General features: G+C 44.0%; 1 pseudogene; it reads left to right on the plus strand.

Moving 5' to 3' along the window:
- The first annotated feature begins 213 nt into the window (after window positions 1–213).
- On the plus strand, window positions 214–16,209 carry LOC116374598 (WD repeat-containing protein 25-like; annotated as a pseudogene).
- The last annotated feature ends 11,576 nt before the right edge of the window (window positions 16,210–27,785 follow it).

The following is a 27,785-nucleotide window of genomic DNA, read 5'->3' on the forward strand; positions in this document are numbered from 1 at the left end:
TTGTCCCTGTAAAGAGGCTTTCTTCTAGTTTCATGTTGATCATGATTAATGGGAGCAGCTCTATGGTAATCCTCGCGAAGGCCACTGTATCATTAGTCAAATCCTGGAAAATTACAAAAACATAGATATTGTACACTGACATACATAAAGGTGATTGCACATGACGTTCAATCTGACAGCGTAATAACGTCGACCGAGGTAGAATTTGGCGGTATGGGACGGTGAGTGACAACGATAAACTCCTCGACTTCAAAGACAACCACTCAGTTTTAATACTTATACATTTGAGAGGACGCAAATTGATTAATGACTTTCAAAATGACGCTGTGTCCATTTGCTCTGTCATATATGTCTTAATCCTACAGGGAGGAGGTGAGGGCCCTCGGAGTGTGGTGTCAGGAAAATAACCTCACACTCAACGTCAACGTCAACAAAACTAAGGAGATGATTGTGGACTTCAGGAAACAGCAGAGGGAACACCCCCCTATCCACATCGATGGAACAGTAGTGGAGAGGGTAGCAAGTTTTAAGTTCCTCGGCATACACATCACAGACAAACTGAATTGGTCCACTCACACAGACAGCATCGTGAAGAAGGCGCAGCAGCGCCTCTTCAACCTCAGGAGGCTGAAGAAATTCGGCTTGTCACCAAAAGCACTCACAAACTTCTACAGATGCACAATCGATAGCATCCTGGCGGGCTGTATCCTGGTACGGCAACTGCTCCGCCCTCAACCGTAAGGCTCTCATGAGGGTAGTGAGGTCTGCACAACGCATCACCGGGGGCAAACTACCTGCCCTCCAGGACACCTACACCACCCGATGTTACAGGAAGGCCATAAAGATCATCAAGGACATCAACCACCCGAGCCACTGCCTGTTCACCCCGCTATCATCCAGAAGGCGAGGTCAGTACAGGTGCATCAAAGCTGGGACCGAGAGACTGAAAAACAGCTTCTATCTCAAGGCCATCAGACTGTTAAACAGCCACCACTAACATTGAGTGGCTGCTGCCAACACACTGACACTGACACTGACTCAACTCCAGCCACTTTAATAATGGGAATTGATGGGAAATGATGTAAATATATCACTAGCCACTTTAAACAATGCTACCTTATATAATGTTACTTACCCTACATTATTCATCTCATATGCATACGTATATACTGTACTCTATATCATCGACTGCATCCTTATGTAATACATGTATCACTAGCCACTTTAACTATGCCACTTTGTTTACATACTCATCTCATATGTATATACTGTACTCGATACCATCTACTGTATCTTGCCTATGCTGCTCTGTACCATCACTCATTCATATATCCTTATGTACATATTCTTTATCCCCTTACACTGTGTATAAGACAGTAGTTTTGGAATTGTTAGTTAGATTACTTGTTGGTTATTACTGCATTGTCGGAACTAGAAGCACAAGCATTTCGCTACACTCGCATTAACATCTGCTAACCATGTGTATGTGACAAATAAAATTTGATTTGATTTGATTTGATTTTGATTTGAGCTGTAACGTTCCGTACTTGTCTGTTAGAGGTTCTCCGTGGAGCTCTTATGGCGGTTTCTGTTTGGTTCCTCAAGACAGCAGATCGTGAAGGTGGGGAACCAGTTCAAGGTGATGTGCTTGGCTGTGTAGCCCAACGACCCTGAAGTGTTCCTGTCTGGGGGTTACAGTGCAGAAGTCAAGGCTTGGGACGCCCATACCTGCAAGGTCAGCTGCATCATTAACCCTCTCTTCTCCCCAGCACTGTAGGCCTATTTCTGTTAGATCTGAATTCAAACAATATTTGTTTTCTTTAGAATAATTTCACAATGGAACCAATGGAATAGCCATAAAAGTGCAAACCTTGCCCATCTGGCACTAGAAGCAGGCTCTATCCGACAATCAATCTGAAAGATATTTGAACCCAGGTCTGATCTCTCTGTGGCTCTTCAGTCACCAAGACAGAGAGAGTAATTCATAGGGCTAACAACATTGTCAAGGCATGCTGATCTACTCTATGGTGCACTGTACGCCTTTTTGGTATGAGTTCAAACTGGCACGTTCCCAAGTGGCTAGCCGCTAGTACATTTTAAAGCAACAGCGATTTGTTCTGCGAGATAAGGTGTCAATGCAGGTTGCAGAGAATATGGAATTGTCATATCTGCTAGAGGAGCCAAGCTTCACCAGCATGTTTTATTTATTATATTTATGCCCTATATTCTCTTCTCAGAGGGTGTACAGAGCAGGAATTCTGCAAACTTTGGCCATCCTATTCCTGACCGGGGGCAGGGAGTTTGTGACCAGCAGTGACTCAGTCAGCCAGGACTCTGCGGAGCGCATGCTCATCGCATGGGACTTCCAAACCTTTGCTAAGGTCTCCAAACAGATCTACCATGTATGTAAGACCACGGACATGTTCAGTAGGGCATACTGTAGCAAAATGTTTTACAACGGATGTAAATTAGCGTTTCTTATTGGACAATTTCAGTTAGTACTTCCCCAGTTCTATCAGTTAGTACCTTCCCAGTTCTTTGGACATGACGTAGCTTGTTTCACCTCAGCCATGTTGTCCGTGCAAACATACTGTAGTTAACCGACCCTCTCTGCCCATTCATCGCCATTTTACCTGTTGTTGTTGTCTTAGCTGATTAGCTGTTGTTGTCTTACCCGTTGTTGTCTTAGCTAGCTCTCCCAATCAGCACGTGTTATTGCTTTATGCCTCGCTTTATGTCTCTCTCAAATGTCAAATGCCTTGTACACTGTTCTTTAGGATAGTTATTATTGTCTTATTATTATTGTTATTTATTGCGGGGCCCCTAGTCCCACTCAACATGCCTCAGATACCTCCTTTGTCCCATCTCCCACACATGCGGTGACCTCACCCAGCATAACTAGCCCGTCCAGAGATGCAACCTCTCTTATCATCACTCGGTGCCTGGGTTTACCTCCACTGTACCCGCACCCCACCATACCCATGCCCTGAATCTATTCTACCACGCCCAGAAATCTGCTCCTTTTATTCTCTGCCCCCAACGCACTAGACGACCAGTTTTGATAGCCTTTAGCCGTACCCTCATCCGACTCCTCCTCTGTTCCTTGGGTGATGTAGAGGTTAACCCTGCATGTCCCCAGGCACTCTCATTTGTTGACTTCTGAAACCGAAAAAGCCTTGGTTTCATGCATGTTAACATCAGAAGCCTCCTCCCTAAGTTTGTTTTAATCACTAATTTAGCACACTACGCCAACCCTGATGTCCTTGCTGTGTCTGAATCCTGGCTTAGGAAGGCCACCAAAAATTCAGCGATTTCCATACACAACTACAACATTTTCCGTCAAGATAGAACTGCCAAAGGGGGAGGAGTTGCAATCTACTCCAGAGATAGCCTGCAAACTTCTGTCATACTTTCCAGGTCTATGCCCAAACAGTTCGAGCTTCTAATTTAAAGAATTAATCTCTCCGGAAATAAGTCTCTCACTGTTGCCACCTGTTATAGACCCCCCTCAGCTCCCATCTGTGCCCTGGACACCATATGTGAATTGATTGCCCCCCATCTATCTTCAGAGTTTGTTCTGTTAGGTGACCTAAACTGGGATATGCTTAACACCCCGGCAGTCCTACAATCTAAAACAGATGCCCTCAATCTCACCCAAATTATCAAGGAACCAACCAGGTACAACCCTAAATCCGTAAACTCCTCTGCTGTTTTCAATCAGGATCTCAGCGATCACTGCCTCATTGCCTGCATCCGCTATGGGTCCGCTGTCAAACGAACACCCCCCAACACTGCCAAACACTCCCAAAAACACTTCTGTGAGCAGGCCTTTCTAATCGACCTGGCCCAGGTGTCCTGGAAGGATATTGACTTCATCCCGTCAGTCGAGGATGCCTGGTCTTTCATCATTTAACGTCATTTCCGGTCACAACTTGCAGACTTGTTTTTGAGTTGCTGTGCGTTTTGTTGCCAACCTATTTTGCTACCTGACAACTTTACGGTTTTTATATTTTAATTACCGTTTATATATATATTTTTTTTTCCCTCAACTTTTTCACTCCGGACGCTTTATCTCGACACGATTCGTCAGGACCTCCAACAGCCGAAGCTAAGTAGTAACATTAACATGATGCCTTCTAATTGCAGTCACTGTACTCATAATATACAGGAAAACGATCGCCTTACGGCGAGGATAGCTGTGCTACAAGCCCAGCTTCAGACACAATCGTTAGGCAAGGGTAATTTCAGTGTAGGAAAGGATGAAACAGCGTCTGTGCCACCAGTAAGTACAGATAGTAGTATAAATCCCCTGGCACAGTCCCCGCAGCCGGACAACTTTCTCACGGTTTCTGGAAGGAAATGCTGTAGGAACGCTCAACCGGTGTCGCTCATTCAGCCGACAGAAACTTTCAACCGGTTTTCCCCATTAAGCAGCGAGTCGGAGTCAGAGGCCGAGTCTTCTCTGGTCTCTACTCCTCCCGTTACTGGGTCTGAGACACCGAAGCTTCCCACCATTAGCTCTGACAAATTGAAAACTCTAGTCATTGGCGACTCCATTACCTGCAGTATTAGACTTAAAATGAATCATCCAGCGATCATACACTGTTTACCAGGGGGCAGGGCTACCGACGTTAACGCCAATCTGAAGATGGTGATGGCTAAAGCTAAAACTGGCGAGTGTAGAGAGTATAGAGATATTGTTATCCACGTCGGCACCAACAATGTTAGGATGAAACAGTCAGAGATCACCAAGCGCAACATAGCTTCTGCGTGTAAATCAGCTAGAAAGATGTGTCGGCATCGAGTAATTGTCTCTGGCCCCCTCCCAGTTAGGGGGAGTGATGAGCTCTACAGCAGAGTCTCACAACTCAATCGCTGGTTGAAAACTGTTTTCTGCCCCTCCCAAAAGATAGAATTTCTAGATAATTGGCCCTCTTTCTGGGACTCACCCACAAACAGGACCAAGCCTGACCTGCTGAGGAGTGACGGACTCCATCCTAGCTGGAGGGGTGCTCTCATCTTATCTACCAACATAGACAGGGCTCTAACTCCTCTAGCTCCACAATGAAATAGGGTGCAGGCCAGGCAGCAGGCTGTTAGCCAGCCTGCCAGCGTAGTGGAGTCTGCCACTAGCACAGTCAGTGCAGTCAGCTCATCTATCACCATTGAGACCGTGTCTGTGCCTCAACCTAGGTTGGGCAAAACTAAACATGGTGGTGTTCGCCCTAGCAATCTCACTAGGATAAAGACCACCTCCATTCCTGTCATTATTGAAAGAGATCATGATACCTCACATCTCAAAATAGGGCTACTTAATGTTAGATCCCTTACTTCAAAGGCAATTATAGTCAATGAACTAATCACTGATCATAATCTTGATGTGATTGGCCTGACTGAAACATGGCTTAAGCCTGATGAATTTACTGTGTAAAATGAGGCCTCACCTCCTGGCTACACTAGTGACCATATCCCCGTGCATCCCGCAAAGGCGGAGGTGTTGCTAACATTTACGATAGCATTTACGTTTTCGTCTTTTGAGCTTCTAGTCATGAAATCTATGCAGCCTACTCAATCACTTTTTATAGCTACTGTTTACAGGCCTCCTGGGCCATATACAGCGTTCCTCACTGAGTTCGCTGAATTCCTATCGGACCTTGTAGTCAATACAGATAATATTCTAATCTTTGGTGACTTTAATATTCACATGGAAAAGTCCACAGACCCACTCCAAAAGGCTTTCGGAGCCATCATCGACTCAGTGGGTTTTGTCCAACATGTCTCTGGACCCACTCACTGTCACAGTCATACTCTGGACCTAGTTTTGTCCCATGGAATAAATGTTGTGGATCTTAATGTTTTTCCTCATAATCCTGGACTATTGGACCACCATTTTATTACGTTTGCAATTGCAACAAATAATCTGCTCAGACCCCAACCAAGGAACATCAAAAGTCGTGCTATAAATTCACAGACAACACAAAGATTCCTAGATGTCCTTCCAGATTCCCTCTGTCTACCCAAGGACGCCAGAGGACAAAAATCAGTTAACCACCTAACTGAGGAACTCAATTTAACCTTGCGCAATACCCTAGATGCAGTTGCACCCCTAAAAACTAAAAACATTTCTCATAAGAAACTAGCTCCCTGGTACACAGAAAATACCTGAGCTCTGAAGCAAGCTTCCAGAAAATTGGAACGGAAATGGCGCCACACCAAACTAGAAGTCTTCCGACTAGCTTGGAAAGACAGTACCGTACCGTGCAGTACCGAAGAGCCCTTACTGCTGCTCGATCATCCTATTTTCTAACTTAATTGAGGAAAATAAGAACAATCCGAAATTCCTTTTTGATACTGTCGCAAAGCTAACTAAAAAGCAGCATTCCCCAAGAGAGGATGACTTTCACTTTAGCAGTGATAAATTCATGAACTTCTTTGAGGAAAAGATTATGATTATTAGAAAGCAAATTACGGACTCCTCTTTAAATCTGCGTATTCCTTGCCCTCCTATGTTGAACATAATAAACGGCTCTCTATCCACCGGATGTGTACCAAACTCACTAAAAGTGGCAGTAATAAAGCCTCTCTTGAAAAAGCCAAACCTTGACCCAGAAAATATAAAAAACTATCGGCCTATATCGAATCTTCCATTCCTTTTAGAAAAGGCTGTTGCGCAGCAACTCACTGCCTTCCTGAAGACAAACAATGTATACGAAATGCTTCAGTCTGGTTTTAGACCCCATCATAGCACTGAGACGGCACTTGTGAAGGTGGTAAATTACATTTTAATGGCATCGGACCGAGGCTCTGCATCTGTCCTCGTGCTACTAGACCTTAGTGCTGCTTTTGATACCATCGATCACCACATTCTTTTGGAGAGATTGGAAACCCAAATTGGTCTACACGGACAAGTTCTGGCCTGGTTTAGATCTTATCTGTCGGAAAGATATAAGTTTGTCTCTGTGAATGGTTTGTCCTCTGACAAATCAACTGTAAATTTCGGTGTCCCTCAAGGTTCCGTTTTAGGACCACTATTGTTTTCACTATATATTTGACCTCTTGGGGATGTTATTCGAAAACATAATGTTAACTTTCACTGCTATGCGGATGACACACAGCTGTACATTTCAATGAAACATGGTGAAGCCCCAAAATTGCCCTCGCTAGAAGCATGTGTTTCAGACATAAGGAAGTGGATGGCTGCAAACGTTCTACTTTTAAACTCGGACAAAACAGAGATGCTTGTTCTAGGTCCCAAGAAACAAAGAGATCTTCTGTTGAATCTGACAATTAATCTTAATGGTTGTACAGTCGTCTCAAATAAAACTGTGAAGGACCTCGGCGTTACTCTGGACCCTGATCTCTCTTTTGAAGAACATATCAAGACCATTTCAAGGACAGCTTTTTTCCATCTACGTAACATTGCAAAAATCAGAAACATTCTGTCCAAAAATGATGCAGAAAGATTAATCCATGCTTTTGTCACTTCTAGGTTAGACTACTGCAATGCTCTACTTTCCGGCTACCTGGATAAAGCACTAAATAAACTTCAGATAGTGCTAAATACGGCTGCTAGAATCCTGACTAGAACAAAAATTTATCATATTACTCCAGTGCTAGCCTCTCTACACTGGCTTCCTGTCAAAGCAAGGGCTGATTTCAAGGTTTTACTGCTAACCTACAAAGCATTACATGGGCTTGTTCCTACCTATCTCTCTGATTTGGTCCTGCCGTACATACCTACACGTACGCTACGGTCACAAGACGCAGGCTTCCTAATTGTCCCTAGAATTTCTAAGCAAACAGCTGGAGGCAGTGCTTTCTCCTATACAGCTCAATTTTTATGGAACGGTCTGCCTACCCATGTCAGAGACGCAAACTCGGTCTCAATCTTTAAGTCTTTACTGAAGACTAATCTCTTCAGTGGGTCATATGATTGAGTGTAGTCTGGCCCAGGAGTGGGAAGTTGAACGGAAAGGCTCTGGAGCAACGAACCGCCCTTGCTGTCTCTGCCTGGCCGGTTCCCCTCTTTCCACAGGGATTCTCTGCCTCTAACCCTATTATAGGGGCTGAGTCACTGGCTTACTGGGGCTCTCTCATGCCGTCTCTGGAAGGGGTGCGTCACCTGAGTGGGTTGATTCACTGATGTGGTCATCCTGTCTGGGTTGGCGCCCCCCCTTGGGTTGTGCCATGGCGGAGATCTTTGTGGGCTATACTCAGCCTTGTCTCAGGATGGTAAGTTGGTGGTTGAAGATATCCCTCTAGTGGTGTGGGGGCTGTGCTTTGGCAAAGTGGGTGGAGTTATATCCTTCCTGTTTGGCCCTGTCCGGGGGTGTCCTCGGATGGGGCCACAGTGTCTCCTGACCCCTCCTGTCTCAGCTTCCAGTATTTATGCTGCAGTAGTTTATGTGTCGGGGGGCTAGGGTCAGTTTGTTATATCTGGAGTACTTCTCCTGTCCTATTCGGTGTCCTGTGTGAATCTAAGTGTGCGTTCTCTAATTCTCTCCTTCTCTCTTTCTTTCTCTCTCCTTGCTGTCCCCAGTCCACCTGACCGTGCTGTTGCTCCAGTTTCAACTGTTGTGCCTTATTATTATTCGACCATGCTGGTCATTTATGAACAATGAACATCTTGGCCATGTTCTGTTATAATCTCCACCCGGCACAGCCAGAAGAGGACTGGCCACCCCACATAGCCTGGTTCCTCTCTAGGTTTCTTCCTAGGTTTTGGCCTTTCTAGGGAGTTTTTCCTAGCCACCATGCTTCTACACCTGCATTGCTTGCTGTTTGGGGTTTTAGGCTTCTGTACAGCACTTTGAGATATCAGCTGATGTACGAAGGGCTATATAAATACATTTGATTTGATTTGATTTGATTAAAAGTAATTTCCTCACCATCTTAAATAAGCATGTACTGTCTTTCAAAAAATGTAGAACTAAGAACAGACATAGACCTTGGTTAACTCCAGACATGACTGCACTTGACCAGCACAAAAACATTCTGTGGCGGACTGCACTAGCATCGAATAGTCCCCGCGATATGCAACTTTCAGGGAAGTCAGGAACCAATACATGCAGTCAGTCAGGAATGCAAAGGCTAGCTTTTTCTAACAGAAATTTGGATCCTGTAGCTCTAACTGGGACACTGTAAAGTCCATGGAGAATAAGAACACCTCCTCCCAGCTGCCCACTGCACTGAGGCTAGGTAATACTGTCAACACCGATAAATCCACAATAATCGAGAATTTCAATAAGCTTTTCTCTACGGCTGGTCATGCTTTCCTCCTGGCTACCCCAACCCTGGCCAACAGCTCTGCACTCCCCCGCAGCTACTTGCCCAAGCCTCCCAGCTTCTCCTTCACCTAAATCCAGATAGCAGATGTTCTGAAAGAGCTGCAAAACCTGGACCTGTACAGCTGGGCTAGACAATCTGGACGCTCTCTTTCTAAAATCATCCGCCACCTTTGTTGCAACCCCTATTACCAGTATGTTCACCTCTCTTTCACATCATCTGAGATCCCTAAAGATTGGAAAGCTCCCGCGGTCATCCCCCTCTTCAAAGGGGGTGACACTCTAGACCCAAACTGTTATAGACTTATATCCATCCTGCCCTGCCTTTCTAAAGTCTTTGAAAGACAAGTTAATAAACAGATCACTGACCATTTTGAATCCCACCCTACCTTCTCCACTGTGCAATCCAGTTTATGAGCTCCACCTCAGCCACGCTCAAGGTACTAAATAATATTATAACCGCCATCGATAAAAGACAGTACTTTGCAGCCTTCTTCATCGACCTGGCCAAGGCTTTCGACTCTGTCAATATCTGTCAATATTCTTATCGGCAGACTCAACAGCCTTGGTTTGTCAAATGAGTGCCTCCCCTGGCTCACCAACTACTTCTCAGACAGAGTTCAGTGTGTCAAATCGGAGGGCCTGTTGTCCGGACCTCTGGCAGTCTCTATGGAGGTTTGAAAATTAAAGAGAGCCGCACACTCTAGGAGCTCAGATGCAAAAATGTAATTACCCACATTTCGACAGCCAAGCTGTCTTCATCAGGGTGTAATCACAAACACTGCGGGATGACTCGTTTATGTAGTGTCAAAAGAAACAGGTGTCTGTAATCATGGCCAAGAGTGGCCTAATATCATTGGTTAATTATCAAATATTAAAATGGCATACAAAGAACAGCATACAAACAACAAATGGATAGCATACGATCATAAATTAATTTGACTACAAAAGTTGACAAACAATTACAATGGCAGAGTCACAATAATCACATGAATGGCTTCATATCAAAGTCTACGTTGAGACCGAAGGGAGCAAGGGTCTTTAAATTAAAGATCTAGGCAGCCTCTCGTTTCAACAATAAATTATCAAGGTCACCCCGTCTCCTAGGGAGGGTGACATGTTCGATGCCAATATAACGCAGAGACGAAATCGAGTGGCTTGCCACAGGGTTCAATTCTTTTCTCTGTATATATCAACGATGTTGCTGTTGCTGCTGGTGATTCCCTGATCCACCTCTACGCAGATGACACCATTCTGTATACATCTGGCCCTTCTTTGGACACTGGGTTAACTAACCTCCAAACGAGCTTCAATGCCATACAACACTCCTTCCGTGGCCTCCAACTGCTCTCAAACACTAGTAATGTAACGGCCGTTGGTGGAAGAAGGTGAGGACCAAAGCGCAGCGTGGTACGTGTTCGTGATTTATTAAATAGAACTTAACACTAAATACAAAATAACAAAAAGAACAACCGAAACATTTCCGTCAGGTACAAAATTGAAAGCAACTACCCACAAAACCCATGTGGGCAAGAGCTACCTAAGTATGGTTCTCGATCAGAGACAACGATAGACAGCTGTCCCTGATTGAGAACCATACCCAGCTAAAAATAAAGAAATACAAAAACATAGAAAAAGGAACATAGAATGCCCACCCTAGTCACAAGTAAAACCAAATGCATGCTTTTCAACCGTTCGCTGCCCGCACCCACCCGCCCGACTAGCATCACTACTCTGGACAGTTCTGACTTAGAATATGTGGACAACTACAAATACCTAGGTGTCTGACTAGACTGTAAACTCTCCTTACAGACTCATATTAAACATCTCCAATCCAAAATTAAATCTAGAATCGGCTTCCTATTTCACAACAAAGCCTCCAAACACACCCTTGTAAACTGACTATCCTACCAATCCCCGACTTTGGCGATGTCATATATCCTACTCGGCAAACTGGATGCAGTTTATCACAGAGCCATCCGTTTTATCATCAAAGCCCCTTATACCACCCACCACTGCGACCTGTATGCTCTAGTCGGCTGGACCTCGCCAGGCCCACTGGCTTCAGGTCATCTATAAGTATTTGCTAGGTAAAGCTCCGCCTTATCTCAGCTCACTGGTCACGATAACAACACCCACCCGTAGCACACGCTCCAACAAGTATATCTCACTGGTCATCCCCAAAGCCAACACCTGCTTTGGCCGCCTTTCCTTCCAGTTCTCTGTTCCCAATGACTGGAACGAATTGCAAACATTTCTGAAGCTGGAGTCTTATATTTCCCTCACTAATTTTAAACATCAGCTATCTGAGCAGCTAACCGATCGCTGCAGCTGTATGTAGCCCATCTGTAAATAGCCCACCGAATCTACCTACCTCATCCCCATATTGTTTTAATGTACTTTTCTGCTCTTTTGCACACTAGTATTTCTACTTGCACATCACCATCTGCTCATCTATCACTCCAGTGTTAATTTGCTAAATTGTAATTACTTCGCTACTATGGCCTATTTATTGCCTTACCTTCTCACGCCATTTGCACACACTGTATATAGACATTTTTTTTCTATTGTGTTACTGACTGTACGCTTGTTTATTCCATGTGTAACTCTGTGTTGTTGTTTGTGTCGCACTGCTTTGCTTTATCTTGGCCAGGTCCCAGTTAGCTTACCAACTAGCTTACCTGGTTAAATAAAGGTGAATTATTATTATTTTTAATTAAAAGGAGCAAAGAAATAACTAGTAATAATGGAATGTACAGTATGCATGTACAGTATCTATCTTAAAGCTCTCACTTGTTTTGTCTTCCATAATACACAATTATTCCTCTCCCTGTCATTTATGTAAGTGTTGGACCAAATTGACAATTTAAGTCAATTACACTTTTTTTGTGGCAGAAAATACAGTATTATTGAGTATGAATGCCAAGCCAGGTGAATGTTCTCTGACCTTCTACCATTCAGTTGAATGTTCTCTGACCTTCTACCATCCAGTTGAATGTTCTCTGACCTTCTACCATCCAGTTGAATGTTCTCTGACCTTCTACCATCCAGTTGAATGTTCTCTGACCTTCTACCATTCAGTTGAATGTTCTCTGACCTTCTACCATTCAGTTGAATGTTCTCTGACCTTCTACCATCCAGTTGAATGTTCTCTGACCTTCTACCATCCAGTTGAATGTTCTCTGACCTTCTACCATTCAGTTGAATGTTCTCTGACCTTCTACCATTCAGTTGAATGTTCTCTGACCTTCTACCATTCAGTTGAATGTTCTCTGACCTTCTACCATTCAGTTGAATGTTCTCTGACCTTCTACCATTCAGTTGAATGTTCTCTGACCTTCTACCATCCAGTTGAATGTTCTCTGACCTTCTACCATTCAGTTGAATGTTCTCTGACCTTCTACCATCCAGTTGAATGTTCTCTGACCTTCTACCATCCAGTTGAATGTTCTCTGACCTTCTACCATTCAGTTGAATGTTCTCTGACCTTCTACCATCCAGTTGAATGTTCTCTGACCTTCTACTATTCAGTTGAATGTTCTCTGACCTTCTACCATTCAGTTGAATGTTCTCTGACCTTCTACCATTCAGTTGAATGAATCCAGGAGCTGTACATGTGCCCCAGCCTAGCCCTTTACCTCAAGGAAGACTCCTTTGTAGCGCACACCAATGACAACTACATGGCCCTATTGTCTGCACAGCGGCCATACAGAATGACAAGAGGAGGCGGTATGAGGGACACAAAAGGTCAGTGGTGATTAGGCTGTGAGAGATCCATACGCTCCACACACAGATCTATAGCTGATAGCAGTGCTCCTTCCGGCCTGTCATTTATAGTACTCTATAAACAAACATGATTACCCAGAAACAATAACGCTAATGAGTCACAGAGAGAATGTGACATTCAGATATGTGTGGTATGAATATTGAAAGAACCTGCTGAGTTTTCTTCTGTCAATATTTGTCCAACGAGTGAGTAGCCTATAGCTAGCTCGCATGCCGATGTAAGAAAGCATGTTTAGCTGTCACTAAAGTGTAGTTTCAACATCGATCCGTTGTGTAAAAAAAGCTACAAAAACAAGCATAATGTCACGTCCTGACCTTAGTTCCTTTTGTATGTTTCTATTTTAGGTTGGTCAGGGCGTAAGTTGGGGTGGGCATTCGATGTTTTAGTTCTATGATTGGTATTTCTATGTGTTTGGCCTGGTATGGTTCCCAATCAGAGGCAGCTGTCAATCGTTGTCTCTGATTGAGAACCATACATAGGTAGCCTGTTTTCCCACTCTTGTTTGTGGGTGGTTGTTTTCTGTTTAGTGTATGTCACCTTATAGAACTGTTTCGTTTCTTCCATTTCACTTGGTTATTTTGTTTTGTGCAGCTTACCACGCTGCATATTGGTCCGATCCTTCTTACTCTTCCTCAGACGAAGAGGAGATTCGTTACACATAAGCATAATAAACATGTCATTTATTTGTTTATGCATGTTATTTCCCCAGTTTACTACGGGTTATATGCATAACAGCACTGAGATGCCTATTACTCACAATAGGATAGGAAGTCTATATCTTGAAACCTCTCATGTGATGACATCATTAATAAAGTAAACTTTGTGCTGTATATGAAATGCATGCAATGCCACAGTAATAATAATTGATTCGATTTATATAGGGCTTTTTCACAAGCTAGTCTAATGGCTTTACGTAGTAGGGGGAATCTCAGGCAGGCAGCACAGGATTACAACCTCAATGCAATCTTGATCTTCAGTATTGCAAACTTGCAAGAATAGCCAACATTTATAATTATTTTGTGCACTGCAAGTGTCCGACTAAAGGTGGAAAATGTGAGCCTGGGCCATTTGCAATGTACACTGAGTGGACAAAACATTAAAGACACTTTCCTAATATTTTTTATTGAATTTATTTCACCTTTATTTAACCAGGTAGGCTAGTTGAGAACAAGTTCTCATTTTCAACTGCGACCTGGCCAAGATAAAGCAAAGCAGTGCGACACAAACAACAACACAGAGTTGCACATGGAATAAACAAACATACAGTCAATAATACAATAGAACAAGTCTATATACAGTGTGTGCAAATGAGGTAGGATAAGGGAGGTAAGGCAATAAATAGGCCATAGCGGCGAAATAATGACAGTTTAGCAATTAAACACTGGAGTGATAGATGTGCATAAGATGAGTGTTCAAGTAGAGATACTGGGGTTCAAAGGAGCAAAATAAATCAAATAAATAACAGTATGGGGATGTGGTAGTTGGATGGGCTATTTACAGATGGGCTATGTACAGGTGCAGTGATCTGTGAGCTGTTCTGACAGCTGGTGCTTAAAGCTAGTGAGGGAGATGAGTCTTAAAAATCCTTCTTTAACCTGTCTCCTCCCCTTCATCTACACTGACTGAAGTGGATTTAACAAGGCAGATCAATATAGCATCCTAGCTTACACCTGGATTCACCTGTTCAGTCTATGTCATGGAAAGAGCAGGTGTCCTTAATGTTTTGTACACTCAGTGTATCGTCTATTAATTGATTTTAGTGTGTTGCTTATGGTGCGGGGGTTTAGGTGGAGGCCTATGCTGTGCTGTGTGACTTCCTCTCCAGATGGGTCCATACTGGTCACGGGGCACAGTCCACTTCCACGACCAGCAGAGCACACGGATGCTGAATACGCTGCACTCACACCAGCAGGCCTGCGAGTGTCTCTGCACCCTGTGCTGCCCACTGTGGTGACTACATGTGACTGTGGTGACGAGATCAGGATCTCGCAGCGATTGACACAGAAGAGGGTAAGGGGAATGACTCTGAGAGCTCTCATAGATTATTTTCTTCTTTGGGGATTTAATTATAACACCCAGACACTGCAAACATTCAGCCGTCCTTCCTATCTGAGCTGCCGGAAGAAGAAACTGCTAAGGGATGTTAATATGACACTTAGTCACTTAGTCACACTGACATTCACTTCCATTCAAAGACTTGCCTGTTTATCAAACTGCTGTCAGTTGTCCATTGGTTAGCTCATATCATAACTTCAATCAAATGGACTGTATGTGTATTGTAACATAGCTTACTTAGGAATTAGTGTATAGGATGTTCACTCATATTGTAGATGAACGGTGTGATCTACCTCTGGCACAGCTATAATAAAAGTGTTTAATTCCATTTTACAACCTATTCTAAATTCATTGTCATGTGTTGTACTGTGTGTGGTCGTTGTAGACGAAAGTTGTATGCTTGCCTACAACACTGCGCAAGGTGGCAACGCGAAAGGTGGCAACGCGCAAGGTGGCAACGCGAAAGGTGGCAACACAAAGGCTTTTTATGGAAATGTTGGGTTTTAAGTATGTCACTCCCAAAGGGCTCGACTGCTGTTGTTTAGGCTGCCGTAATCTTGCATGGTGGGTAAAATGCAGTCAGGCTACGTTACAGTGCAGAGGATCAAAGACACGTTTTTGAATTAACATTTCAAAGGGTAAACTGTTAAAAGCATTGGCTTTGTGAGTTTATTATTATTATCAGACAGTAGCGGGTATGGATCCAGCTCAAGCCTATCTGCCTTATTCAGACACTGACCCAATTACATAGCAAGTCAGAATTACTCTCTATATTCAGCAACTTGTATATTCTACCAATATGTTCTCTACCAATACAGAAATTTGTTCAAGAAATGTGCTTGCCAACTCATTGTGAAACTCATAGACTCATCTAAGAACTGAGAAAGTAGTTATTGGATTCTGAAAGACTTTGGCAAGCAAACTTTCCTAACATTCTTGCTGGGTGAAATATAAACGTTATGATATCATGTGATGATTTGTTGTTTTCCTATCTGTGGTATCCAGCTTCTCCTGCTTGGTTCAGTCTGCTTTGTGTCATTGTTGAGAGCAGCCACTTCTTCCACCTCCATGACAGTCAAATGAAATCAGAATGGAGGCAACAACATTTGTTACAGCGCTTGGGCTACAGTCAGCTGTAGGATGAGGAGTTGAACCTATAGTTCTAATCTGTGTGCTGCAACATACTTTACCAAACTGGGAATTCCAAATTCTGTAACTCAAATTCCAAATTCTGTAACTCAAATTCCAAATTCTGTAACTCAAATTCCAAATTCTGTAACTCAAATTCCAAATTCTGTAACTCAAATTCCAAATTCTGTAACTCAAATTCCAAATTCTCACCTGATAACCTGTTCGTCCTCTCCCTGTACCTTTTAATTTAATGTTTTATTTAATTTAAACTTTATTTAATAGACAAGTCAGTTAAGAACAAATTCTAATTTACAATGATGGCCTACCTCAACATCGGCAGTGCTCAGGCTGAAAGATGTTACCTGAACGATTTAGCGGATTGCTTAGTTCAAATTAACAGACTAATTATTTCAACATGAATAGCTTGGTGTATTTCGAGGTTAGAAGTGCTTATTTTTCCCAATAGCCTGCTGGAATAGGCTACTGAGGACAGGGTCGTAATTTCAATCACTGAATCAAATAAATCGCACTGTCGGGATTTATTTAGAATTCAAGGCCCACTTAACCAGCATGGCTACCACACTGTAACTCAAATTCCAAATTCTGTAACTCAAATTCCAAATTCTGTAACTCAAATTCCAAATTCTGTAACTCAAATTCCAAATTCTGTAACTCAAATTCCAAATTCTGTAACTCAAATTCCAAATTCTCACCTGATAACCTGTTCGTCCTCTCCCTGATAACCTGTTCGTCCTCTCCCTGTTCGTCCTCTCCCAGTGCCTGGGCTTACCTCCGCTGTACCCGCACCCCACCATACCCCTGTCTGCGCATTATGCCCTGAATATATTCTACCATGCCCAGAAACCTGCTCCTCTTATTCTCTGTCCCCAACGCTCTAGGCGACCAGTTTTGATAGCCTTTAGCCGCACCCTCATACTACTCCTTCTCTGTTCCGCAGGTGATGTGGAGGTAAACCCAGGCCCTGCATGTCCCCAGGCACCCTCATTTGTTGACTTCTGTGATCGAAAAAGCCTTGGTTTCATGCATGTCAACATCAGAAGCCTCCTCCCTAAGTTTGTCTTACTCACTGCTTTAGCACACTCTGCTAACCCTGATGTCCTTGCTGTGTCTGAATCCTGGCTCAGGAAGGCCACCAAAAATTCAGAGATTTCCATACCCAACCATAACATCTTCCGTCAAGATAGAACTGCCAAAGGGGGAGGAGTTGCAGTTTACTGCAGAGATAGCCTGCAAAGTAATGTCATACTTTCCAGGTCCATACCCAAACAGTTCGAACTACTAATTTTGAAAATTACTCTCTCCAGAAATAAGTCTCTCACGGTTGCCGCCTGCTACCGACCCCCCTCAGCTCCCAGCTGTGCCCTGGACACCATTTGTGAATTGATCGCCCCCCATCTAGCTTCAGAGTTTGTTCTGTTAGGTGACCTAAACTGGGATATGCTTAACACCCCGCCAGTCCTACAATCTAAGCTAGATGCCCTCATAGACGTCATCCTGACCAACTGGCCCTCCAAATACACCTCCGCTGTCTTCAACCAGGATCTCAGCGATCACTGCCTCATTGCCTGTATCCGCTACGGAGCCGCAGTCAAACGACCACCCCTCATCACTGTCAAACGCTCCCTAAAACACTTCTGTGAGCAGGCCTTTCTAATCGACCTGGCCCGGGTATCCTGGAAGGACATTGACCTCATCCCGTCAGTTGAGGATGCCTGGTCATTCTTTAAAAGTAACTTCCTCACCATTTTAGATAAGCATGCTCCGTTCAAAAAATGCAGAACTAAGAACAGATACAGCCCTTGGTTCACCCCAGACCTGACTGCCCTCGACCAGCACAAAAACATCCTGTGGCGGACTGCAATAGCATCGAATAGTCCCCGTGATATGCAACTGTTCAGGGAAGTCCGGAACCAATACACGCAGTCAGTCAGGAAAGCTAAGGCCAGCTTCTTCAGGCAGAAGTTTGCATCCTGTAGCTCCAACTCCAAAAAGTTCTGGGACACTGTGAAGTCCATGGAGAACAAGAGCACCTCCTCCCAGCTGCCCACTGCACTGAGACTAGGTAACACGGTCACCACTGATAAATCCATGATTATCGAAAACTTCAATAAGCATTTCTCAACGGCTGGCCATGCCTTCCGCCTGGCTACTTCAACCTCGGCCAACAGCTCCGCCCCCCCCGCAGCTCCTCGCCCAAGCCTCTCCAGGTTCTCCTTTACCCAAATCCAGATAGCAGATGTTCTGAAAGAGCTGCAAAACCTGGACCCGTACAAATCAGCTGGGCTTGACAATCTGGACCCTCTATTTCTGAAACTATCTGCCACCATTGTCGCAACCCCTATTACCAGCCTGTTCAACCTCTCTTTCATCTCGTCTGAGATCCCCAAGGATTGGAAAGCTGACGCAGTCATCCCCCTCTTCAAAGGGGGAGACACCCTGGACCCAAACTGTTACAGACCTATATCCATCCTGCCCTGCCTATCTAAGGTCTTCGAAAGCCAAGTCAACAAACAGGTCACTGACCATCTCGAATCCCACCGTACCTTCTCCACTGTGCAATCTGGTTTCCGAGCCGGTCATGGGTGCACCTCAGCCACACTCAAGGTACTCAACGACATCATAACCGCCATCGATAAAAGACAGTACTGTGCAGCCGTCTTCATCGACCTTGCCAAGGCTTTCGACTCTGTCAATCACCATATTCTTATCGGCAGACTCAGTAGCCTCGGTTTTTCAGATGACTGCCTTGCCTGGTTCACCAATTACTTTGCAGACAGAGTTCAGTGTGTCAAATCGGAGGGCATGCTGTCCGGTCCTCTGGCAGTCTCTATGGGGGTGCCACAGGGTTCAATTCTCGGGCCGACTCTTTTCTCTGTGTATATCAATGATGTTGCTCTTGCTGCGGGCGATTCCCTGATCCACCTCTACACAGACGACACCATTCTATATACTTTCGGCCCGTCTTTGGACACTGTGCTATCTAACCTCCAAACAAGCTTCAATGCCATACAACACTCCTTCCGTGGCCTCCAACTGCTCTTAAACGCTAGTAAAACCAAATGCATGCTTTTCAACCGGTCGCTGCCTGCACCCGCATGCCCGACTAGCATCACCACCCTGGATGGTTCCGACCTAGAATATGTGGACGTCTATAAGTACCTAGGTGTCTGGCTAGACTGCAAACTCTCCTTCCAGACTCATATCAAACATCTCCAATCGAAAATCAAATCAAGAGTCGGCTTTCTATTCCGCAACAAAGCCTCCTTCACTCACGCCGCCAAGCTTACCCTAGTAAAACTGACTATCCTACCGATCCTCGACTTCGGCGATGTCATCTACAAAATGGCTTCCAACACTCTACTCAGCAAACTGGATGCAGTCTATCACAGTGCCATCCGTTTTGTCACTAAAGCACCTTATACCACCCACCACTGCGACTTGTATGCACTAGTCGGCTGGCCCTCGCTACATATTCGTCGCCAGACCCACTGGCTCCAGGTCATCTACAAGTCCATGCTAGGTAAAGCTCCGCCTTATCTCAGCTCACTGGTCACGATGGCAACACCCATCTGTAGCACGCGCTCCAGCAGGTGTATCTCACTGATCATCCCTAAAGCCAACACCTCATTTGGCCGCCTTTTGTTCCAGTACTCTGCTGCCTGTGACTGGAACGAATTGCAAAAATCGCTGAAGTTGGAGACTTTTATCTCCCTCACCAACTTCAAACATCAGCTATCTGAGCAGCTAACCGATCGCTGCAGCTGTACATAGTCTATTGGTAAATAGCCCACCCTTTTCACCTACCTCATCCCCATACTGTTTTTATTTATTTACTTTTCTGCTCTTCTGCACACCAATATCTCTACCTGTACATGACCATCTGATCATTTATCACTCCAGTGTTAATCTGCAAAATTGTAATTATTTGCCTACCTCCTCATGCCTTTTGCACACATTGTATATAGACCCCCCCTTTGTTTTCTACTGTGTTATTGACTTGTTAATTGTTTACTCCATGTGTAACTCTTTGTTGTATGCTCACACTGCTATGCTTTATCTTGGCCAGGTCGCAGTTGCAAATGAGAACTTGTTCTCAACTAGCCTACCTGGTTAAATAAAGGTGAAATAAAAAATAAAATAAAAAAATTCTGCAGGGATACACAATCCCATCTGGTTTGCGCTTAGTGGGACTATCATTTGTTTTTCAATAGGACAATGACCCAACACATCTCCAGGCTGTGTGCTATTTGACCAAGAAGGAGAGTGATGGAGTGGTGCATCAGATGACCTGGCCTCCACAATCACCCGACCTCAACCCAATGGAGATGGTGCAGCAGGGTCCCCCCCCCCTCCCCCCACTAGCACTACACAGCTCATCCAAATAACCGAGTTTGGGAAACTCTGGCCTACAGAAGCCTACAATGGCATATAAATGATGTACTTGATGGCCAACAGATGCAAATGTATCATTCTCCACATTTAATGTCAGTTTCATTGAGGACTTTTCCCCATAACAGAAGCATGCAAGGGAGTTCCATACCTTCCATTTCAAATGTCCACTCGCGCATAATGAGAAGTGAATTAGCCTACCTACAATTGGTAAAAAGTTCACAGCTTGTGCTGCTAGGTCTCCTCTCACTCATGTGAGTCAGCCAATAGTGGACTTTGCTGCAGTGCTCTCTCAACACACACCTCTCCGGCCCTCCACACCACTCACTCAGCAACAGCCGGCCTCACTGCCTGATAGTCAGCAGCAGCAGGTCACAGTGAAATATATATAAAAGAGAAATGCCATGCCGGCCACAGTGGAACTTAGAAGTAGCCCAAAAATCCTCAAACCGTGACCAATACATTTTCACCCACAATGTAATTTTCAAAGTAGCCCAATTTGGTGGGAAAACCACTGAAATGGCAATCCTGGCAGTGCTCTCTCTCTCTGTGTGCTTTTATATGCGCTACAGTCAATTATGAGTGCATGTCAACTTATATTAATATACGCTTACGTATGATAGCTAGAAAATTAATTAATTAGCTAACTAACGTTACCCTGCCTAGCTGGAAATTCTGAAGAAGGAAAATATTTCATTTCAACAATTTCCAAAAGATAACCAAACAAAAACATATTTACTTTTTACGAGACTCGTTTGTGCCGTCATGTGCATTAGTAGCACAATTTATAACTTATTTGAATTAGTTTTTACTTACACTTGTATGTTGACTTCTCCATTTATGTTGTTTTGAAGTTTTTGCTGACTTTTCTTAGTGGATGTTCAATCGTCGCTGGGAGTTTCAGGCCCTGGAGTGAACATAGCAAGCTAGCTAGCTATGTAGACATTTACTCATTTACTTAGTCCTCGGCACTCCCCCTAAATAAATCTTATGTCCTGTCAATTATATTATGCCAGACCAGCTAGTTCTACTGTCTCTATTATCTTACTACAGACCAGCTACATCTGTCTTTATTATTTTACAACATACAAGTCAGATCTACTGTCTCTATTATATTATGAAGAACCAGCTACATCTACTGTCTCTATTATATTATGACAGACCAGCTAGATCTTCTGTCTTTTCTCCTCTTTGGCATTGGTACCTACATTAAGGGCACTAGTTACTTTTTCACTAAGGGTGACCACTGACTCACTGAGTGCTGCTCATCTGAAAGTGAAGTAGAAAAGGGGATGATCCAGATACTGTGCTAGGTTTGGTGCTAGCCTAGCTAGCTACCTAATGTTAGCCTCGCTAAAATAGCCAACCTAGCATTGCATCACTGCATAAAACTATTTTTTACACAATATCACCTATAGTTCGCTAGTTACACAACAACATAGGAATACATTTATGAAATGGTTACATGTTATAAACTTTAAAAACATTTATACATTGGAGAGCTCGTGAATATAGCTAGCTACTTCTCCTCAGCAAACACCACAAAAAGAAAGAAAGAGAGCATGTAGTGTGAGCTGCTAAACTAACTGCAGACCAAAGCAAAAACAGTGCAGACCGATGAAATGGGAAAGAGAGGAGAAATTGCTTGTTTCTTTGTTCTCCTTACAAGCCGTGCTCAGCTCTTTTTCCCTTTATCACAAACTAGCTCTGGGTGACCGAGCGCAACTGAAAATTTGGTGCTGAGTCAATGCGGTGCAAAGCCAGTAGTTGCCTGGCACTTACAGTGGGGATTTTACTTAGGGGGGAGGGAGTCAAATTAGCCAGTTTCTAATATTGGGGTCATGTCCCCCCTGCAAGTAAAGCGCCTGGCTCCAACACAACAAAAAAGCTTTGTATGAGAAAGAAAGGGGGGATACCTAGTCAGTTGTACAACTGAATGTATTCAACTGAATGCATTCAACTGAAATGTGTCTTCCACATTTAACCCAGCCTCTGAATCAGAGAGGTGCGGGGGGCTGCCTTAACCGATATCCATGTCTTCGGCGCCTGGGGAACAGTGGGTTAACTTTCTTGTTCAGGGGCAGAATGACAGATTTTTAACTTGTCAGCTCTGGGATTCAATCCAGCAACCTTTCGGTTACTGGGCAGACGCTCCTACCTGCCCGGCTACAGGTAGAATATTAAAGAGACACGTATCAAAGGAATGTCAATGCCTGTCACAGTCCAATTTGTCAATCTGAAGAAATATTCCCAAAGGCCAGAGATTCTGTACCAGGTGGCATTGATCTGCAGGTGTATTATTGGTGATTGATGTCACTTGTTAAATCCACTTCAATCAGTGTAGATGAAGGGGAGGAGACAGGTTAAATATGGATTTTTAAGCCTTGAGAAAATTGAGATATGGATTGTGTATATGTGCCATTCAGAGGGTGAGTGAGCAAGACAGAAAATGCATGTGCCTTTGAAGGGGGTATGGTGGTGGAAGGGGGTATGGTGGTGGAAGGGGGTATGGTGGTGGAAGGGGGTATGGTAGTGGAAGGGGGTATGGTGGTGGAAGGGGGTATGGTAGTGGAAGGGGGTATGGTAGTGGAAGGGGGTATGGTAGTGGAAGGGGGTATGGTAGTGGAAGGGGGTATGGTAGTGGAAGGGGGTATGGTAGTGGAAGGGGGTATGGTGGTGGAAGGGGGTATGGTAGTGGAAGGGGTTATGGTAGTGGAAGGGGGTATGGTAGTGGAAGGGGGTATGGTAGTGGAAGGGGGTATGGTAGTGGAAGGGGGTATGGTAGTGGAAGGGGGTATGATAGTGGAAGGGGGTATGGTAGTGGAAGGGGGTATGGTAGTGGAAGGGGGTATGGTAGTGGAAGGGGGTATGGTAGTGGAAGGGGGTATGGTAGTGGAAGGGGGTATGGTAGTGGAAGGGGGTATGGTGGTGGAAGGGGGTATGGTAGTGGAAGGGGGTATGGTGGTGGAAGGGGGTATGGTGGTGGAAGGGGGTATGGTAGTGGAAGGGGGTATGGTGGTGGAAGGGGGTATGGTAGTGGAAGGGGTTATGGTAGTGGAAGGGGGTATGGTAGTGGAAGGGGGTATGGTAGTGGAAGGGGGTATGGTGGTGGAAGGGGGTATGGTAGTGGAAGGGGGTATGGTAGTGGAAGGGGGTATGGTAGTGGAAGGGGGTATGATAGTGGAAGGGGGTATGGTAGTGGAAGGGGGTATGGTGGTGGAAGGGGGTATGGTAGTGGAAGGGGGTATGGTAGTGGAAGGGGGTATGTAGTGGAAGGGGGTATGGTAGTGGAAGGGGGTATGGTAGTGGAAGGGGGTATGGTAGTGGAAGGGGGTATGGTAGTGGAAGGGGGTATGGTGGTGGAAGGGGGTATGGTAGTGGAAGGGGTTATGGTAGTGGAAGGGGGTATGGTAGTGGAAGGGGGTATGGTGGTGGAAGGGGGTATGGTAGTGGAAGGGGGTATGGTAGTGGAAGGGGGTATGGTGGTGGAAGGGGGTATGGTAGTGGAAGGGGGTATGGTGGTGGAAGGGGGTATGGTAGTGGAAGGGGGTATGGTAGTGGAAGGGGGTATGGTGGTGGAAGGGGGTATGGTAGTGGAAGGGGGTATGGTAGTGGAAGGGGGTATGGTAGTGGAAGGGGGTATGGTAGTGGAAGGGGGTATGTAGTGGAAGGGGGTATGGTAGTGGAAGGGGGTATGGTAGTGGAAGGGGGTATGGTAGTGGAAGGGGGTATGGTAGTGGAAGGGGGTATGGTGGTGGAAGGGGGTATGGTAGTGGAAGGGGTTATGGTAGTGGAAGGGGGTATGGTAGTGGAAGGGGGTATGGTAGTGGAAGGGGGTATGATAGTAGGCAGTGGTGGAAAAAGTACACAATTATCATATTTGAGTAATAGTAAAAATACCTTAATAGAAAATGATTCAAGTAAAAGCAAAAGTCACCCTGTAAAATTCTACTTGAGTAAAAGTCTAAAAGTATTTGGTTTAAAATATACTTACGTATCAAAAGTAAATATAATTACTAAAATAAAATAAAGTATAAATAATTTGTTATTCCTTATATTAAGCAAACCTTAAGGCACCATTTTCTTGTTTTTATTTTTTATTTACGGATAGCTAGGGGCACACTCCAACACTCCAACATAATTTACAAATGAAAAATGTGTGTTTAGTGAGTTCTCCAGATCAGAGGCAGTAGGGATGACCAGGGATGTTCTCTGTTTAGTGAGTCCTCCAGATCAGAGGCAGTAGGGATGACCAGGGATGTTCTCTGTTTAGTGAGTTCTCCAGATCAGAGGCAGTAGGGATGACCAGGGATGTTCTGTTGATAAGTGTGTGAATTGAACCACTTTCCTGTCCTGTCCTGCATTCAAGATGTAGCAAGTACTTTTGGGTGTCAAGGAAAATGTATGGAGTAAAAAGTACATTATTTTCTTTAGGAATGTAGTCAAGAAAAAGTAGTCAAAAATATAAATAGTAAAGTACAGATACACCACTACTTAAATATTACTTTAAAGTATTTTTACTTAAGTACTTTAAACCACTGGTAGTAGGTGCCAGGCGTATCGGTTTGTATCAAGAACTGCAATGCTTCTGTGTTTTTCACGCTCAACAGTTTCCAGTGTGTTTCAAGTATGGTCCACTACCCCAAGGACATCAAGCCAACTTGACACACCTTTGGGAAGCACTGGATTCAACACATCCCTGTGGAGAGCTTTCGACACCTTGTAGATGATTTTTGAGGGCAAGGGGGCGGGGGGGGTGCAACTCAATAGTAGGAAGGTGTTCTTAATGTTGTGTACACTCAGTGTATAATTATGATAGGTGATCACAAAGTGTCAGTCCAATACTCCTCTTTATTAGGTAAATAAACATACAACAAAAATATAGAAACATGCATCAAACAACCAGCTGCCCTGTCGTACAGAGTTTGAGGTAGAACAGGACAGGTGGATATTTATTCAGGGGTCAAAGTAAAGAGCATCAACTTAACCAGGATAAAAATATCAATAGTAATGATGACATATATTTATATTTTCTTATGTTACATCCACAACAAAAATACTCTGTCTATCGGGGTCAGAATCTCGTACCCTTCTGAACAGCAGTTAAGATTGAAGTACTGTTGCTCTTTAGGGAAATCATCAGGTCTGTTCACAATGTCACCTCTGCGAAAATGGACACAAAGAACCAAAATGGACGCCTGGTGGAAGAGCTACAGTGACGCCAGTGCACAGAGGGGAGGCATCGCCTCTTTGCCCTCTCTGTCCCTGGCTTCAGCAGTATTTTGGAGGTGTTCACGTCCCCCAGATGGTATCCTGAGACCAGGGCATGAACAATGTATCTCGGTCATAAAGTTTTGGGGGAAGTTAATTCCCAAAATAAATCGCCACAGTGAGAGGACTTGTCAGAGCAAGAAGTGCTTTGTTTTGGTTTGAGATCAATGTGGCTGCTGCCGACAATGTTCAAGATTGTAGAGTAGAAAATCTGTCTGGTATATTAATGGTCTGTTTGAAATATTATTAACAACATACAGGGCCTAAAGAAAGTGTACACCCCCTTGAACTTTTTTCACATTTTGTTGCGTCACAAAGTGCGATTGAAATAGATTTAATTGTAATGTTTTGTAATTGATCTAAACAAAATACTCCAAAATGTCAACGTTAACATTTGATTCTACATTATAATTTTTTTTACCAATAATACTATGCAATAACTGAACTAAAATATAGTCATTGCATAAGTATTCAACCCCTTTGTTTAGGCAAGCCTTAATTAGTTCAGAAATAAAATGTGGCTTAACAAATCACAAGTTGTATGGACTCACTCTGTGTGAGATGATAGGGGTTGACATGATTTTGAAATGACACCCCCTTCCTCTGTCCCCCATATAACATCTGTAAGGTCCCTCAGTCAAGTATGGAATTTCAAGCACAGATTCAACTACTAAGACCAAGGAGCTTTTTGAAAGCCTCATAAAAAGCACAGTGATTGGTAGATGGGTAGCAATAACAAATCAGACATTGAATATATCTTCAAGCATGGTCAAGTTAGTAATTATGCTATGGATGATGTATTATGCCACTCAGACACATCAACTATGCATTCGTCATTTTGAACTGAGCTGCAGGACAGGAAGGAAACTGCTTAGGGATGCTACCATGAGGCCATTGGTGATTTTATAACAGCTACAGAGTTCAATGGTTGTGATGGAAGAAAACTGACGATGGCGCAACAACAATGGAGTGACTCCACAATAATGACCTACAGTTGAAGTCAGAAGTTTACATACATCTTAGCCAAATACATTTAAACTTATTTTTTCACAATTCCTGACATTTAATCCTAGTAAAAATTCCCTGTCTTTGGTCAGTTAGGATAACCACTTTATTTTAAGATTGTGAAATGTCAGAGTAATAGGAGAGGGAATGATTTATTTCAGCTTTTATTTCTTTCATCACATTCCCAGTGGGTTAGAAGTTTACATACACTCAATTAGTATTTGGTAGCATTGCCTTTACATTGTTTTACTTGGGTCAAATGTTTCGGGTAGCCTTCCACAAGCTTCCCACAATAAGTTGGGTGAATTTTGGCCCATTCCTCCTGACAGAGCTGGTGTAACTGAGTCAGGTTTGTAGGCCTCCTTGCTCGCACACGCTTTTTCAGTTCTGCCCACAGATTGTCTATAGGGTTGAGGTCAGAGCTTTGTGATGGCCACTTGACTTTGTTGTCTTTAAGCCATTTTGGAAGTATGCTTGGGGTCATTTTCCATTTGGAAGACACATTTGTGACCAAGCTTTAACTTCCTGACTGATGTCTTGAGATGTTTCTTCAAGGTATCCACATAATTTTTCGTCCTCATGATGCCATCTATTTTGTTAAGTGCACTAGTCCCTCCTGCAGCAAAGCACCCCCACAACATGATGCTGCCATCCCTGTGCTTCATGGTTGGGATGGTGTTCTTCGGCTTGCAAGCCTCCCCATTTTCCTACAAACATATCAATGGTCATTATGGCCAAGCAGTTCTATTTTTGTTTCATCAGACCAGAGGACATTTCTCAAAGAAGTACAATCTTTGTCCCCATGTGCAGTTGCAAACCGTAGTCTGGCTAGTTTATGGCGG

This window comes from Oncorhynchus kisutch, linkage group LG7, assembly GCF_002021735.2.
Source record: "Oncorhynchus kisutch isolate 150728-3 linkage group LG7, Okis_V2, whole genome shotgun sequence".
Taxonomy (NCBI): domain Eukaryota; kingdom Metazoa; phylum Chordata; class Actinopteri; order Salmoniformes; family Salmonidae; genus Oncorhynchus; species Oncorhynchus kisutch.